Consider the following 2,484-nt stretch of genomic DNA (forward strand, 5'->3'; position numbering starts at 1 on the left):
CCCTCCCCCTCACCCCTCACCCCCCCAAACCTTTTTCAGAAGAATGAATAAAAACGTGAATGAGTGAGGGAGGAAGAGGAGCGGAAGAGAGTACAGTGTGGCCTGTGTCTGCCAGTCTGTGGCGTGAGCGCACGCTCGGCGCTGAAGCCGTTTGAGGAGGAGGAGGAAAACCGGAGAGAGCAACAACCTTCACGCCTGGTCCAAATTCCTGTCAGACGGAAGGACACAAAGACGTCTGGACCTCCTTCGCTCATATTTACCTTCGCATCCACTCAGAGGTTCCGACTGCACAAAAAAAAAACCCAAAACAGGACATTTAAAATAACTGTGGTTTACACATGTACTCATGATTGTCTGTTTGAGAGCTGAATCTGCTGCTTCTGGTGTCGTCTACTCAAATTAAATCTATAAACCCCCATTAAAAAAAACAACAACACTGAAATGTATTCAGACGTTTGATGGAAGAGGACGCTGCAGTGCAGACCCAGGTGTGGATCAGAGGAGGAAAGTGAATGAGAGAAATTCTGTGGACAGACGCGAGCCGACGCGTCCGTCTGTGTCATCGTCCTAAACGTTCGTTTTACTTTCAGCTTCAGAGTCTAAGGTTCTGCTAGAGTCTAACGGGTTGGTTGGCCGTTCCCTTTGGGTGAGACGGAAATCCTAATTGTTCCTTCTGAAAACGAGGATTAAAAACGAGGAGGACTGTGTGATACAAAGAAGCCTGAGTCCGGCTTGTGACTCTAGGCGTGAAAAGACTCGAGTTATCTGATCTTGGGAGTCTGGTGTTACATTTCCTCTTCTTTTTCATCATGTACAGTAAACGTGTAGCTACATTTTTTTTTTTTTTTTGCCAGAATGTGACAAATGTATTGATGATGAGACCGAAAAGTACTATTCTTACATCTCTGAGGCAAAAAAAAAAGAAGAAAACTGTAAATGAAATGTTACTGTAAACTTGAAAGAGTCCTCCAAGAGTGTGTGTTCAGATTATCAGTCCCACAGAAAATGGCAGAGAGGTTCTTGTTAATAGAATGAAGAGTATTTAGAAGATAAGAGTCTGTATGGTAGAATGGAAGCCCCCCTGTATATTTCTTTACCATGCTTCAAACTTTATACTTGTGTATATTTTCTGACTGAATAAAGATACACACACCCTATGAGGTCGTTTTGTTTTGGTGTTAAACTTGTGCGAATCTCGAAGTTGTGAGCCATTCTACATAAGTGGCAATCGTGAAGAAGCCCCTGCACGGCCTGCACCGCTTGCGGGTTGACGGAAGAGGAGATTATCAAGAAATCCTGCCAGTGGCTACAGAGGACGGCACATCATGGCAGCACAAGGGCAATGTAGGTCTGTCATACCAGGCAGGACCTTAGATGCAGGCTGTCCATTACCTTACTTAGATTTTTTCCATTTAATGCAACTTTAGAAAAGGTTTTTCTTAACTGCTTACTTAATATGCACTTTGATGACATCTTAAAATGACTAAAATCTATTCAATTTGAAAATGTGAAACTAATAAGGCATGAAGAGGGTTTAAAAATATATTCAAGAATCCTAAAACGTTATTTTTTTGTGAGGAAGTTATTATGGTAAGAATTATTTAGTTGCCCACACAGTGCTTGATCGGGGCCGGAAGTTACAGGCTCCACATTTACATCATCCTCGCACTGCGCAGACTCACTGCGTTCGGTTCAAAAGCCCCACCCCGTTCCGGTCCGCGGGACTCTGATTGGCTGAGTCGGCTAGTCCTCTTGGAGTGGGCGGGGCTAGTGTGATGTGGCTTTTTTAATCCGACAGGGACTGGATTCACAGCGGAGCCTAGCGGCTGGGATTGACCGATTTTTGCTGCCCTAACTCCTCGAACACCGACTTTAAATGTTAAAATTAGGAAAACGGGAGCAATAAAGAAGTAAGACAGAAGTCAAGTAGTATGCGAGGGAAACTTTGGAGGTGAGTTTTGGGTTTTTTTTCGGAGGGGGAGACACTTCGGGTTAACGGGGTAGTCCGCAGGGGAGTCAACATGGATGTCCTGGGAGCAACGGTGCGTCTCTAAAAGGAAGAATTAAGGCCGTTTCTAGGTTGTTCTGGTCGGAGAATTTGTCTGGAGAGGAGCAGAAAGGCATTTCAAGCAGCGGACTGATTCTCCAGGTGAGTTTGGTTTCTAAAAACAAACAGAAATACCCCTACTTCACCCTGTGTCCCGAGTCTTTATTGTTCGCTTGTTTTGAAACTGAGCGTCATTATTTTTTACATGTTATTCACCCTTTATAAACTCGACAGCAGGTTTTAGGTTGCGTTATGATTAGTGTATTGAGACAGGAGGCAAGCTGAAGTCAAAATTAGTTGGGAATTGCTTGAAAAAAGGGGGTCATTGTGTTGTTATTGCTGCCACAATAATCCAGTCTGAGTGCTACTAATATTATTACCCTCAGTGCTGTGAATTACCAACACGCCCAGTCTGCTTTCCACCCCCCCCCCCCCCC

At 44.3% G+C, this 2,484-nt stretch overlaps 1 protein-coding gene across 2 annotated transcripts in view; it reads left to right on the forward strand.

Annotated features, from left to right (window-relative positions):
• Window positions 1-1,783: 1,783 nt before the first annotated feature.
• Window positions 1,784-2,484, forward strand: part of tmem184ba (transmembrane protein 184ba) — a 14,138-nt gene continuing 13,437 nt past the window's right edge. For both annotated transcript variants that reach the window (XM_017416240.3, XM_017416241.3), the window contains exon 1: window positions 1,784-2,149. The gene's annotated coding sequence lies outside the window, so the exon portion shown is untranslated. The remainder of the gene's footprint in view (window positions 2,150-2,484) is intronic.

This window comes from Kryptolebias marmoratus, linkage group LG17 (assembly GCF_001649575.2).
Source record: "Kryptolebias marmoratus isolate JLee-2015 linkage group LG17, ASM164957v2, whole genome shotgun sequence".
NCBI lineage: Eukaryota > Metazoa > Chordata > Actinopteri > Cyprinodontiformes > Rivulidae > Kryptolebias > Kryptolebias marmoratus.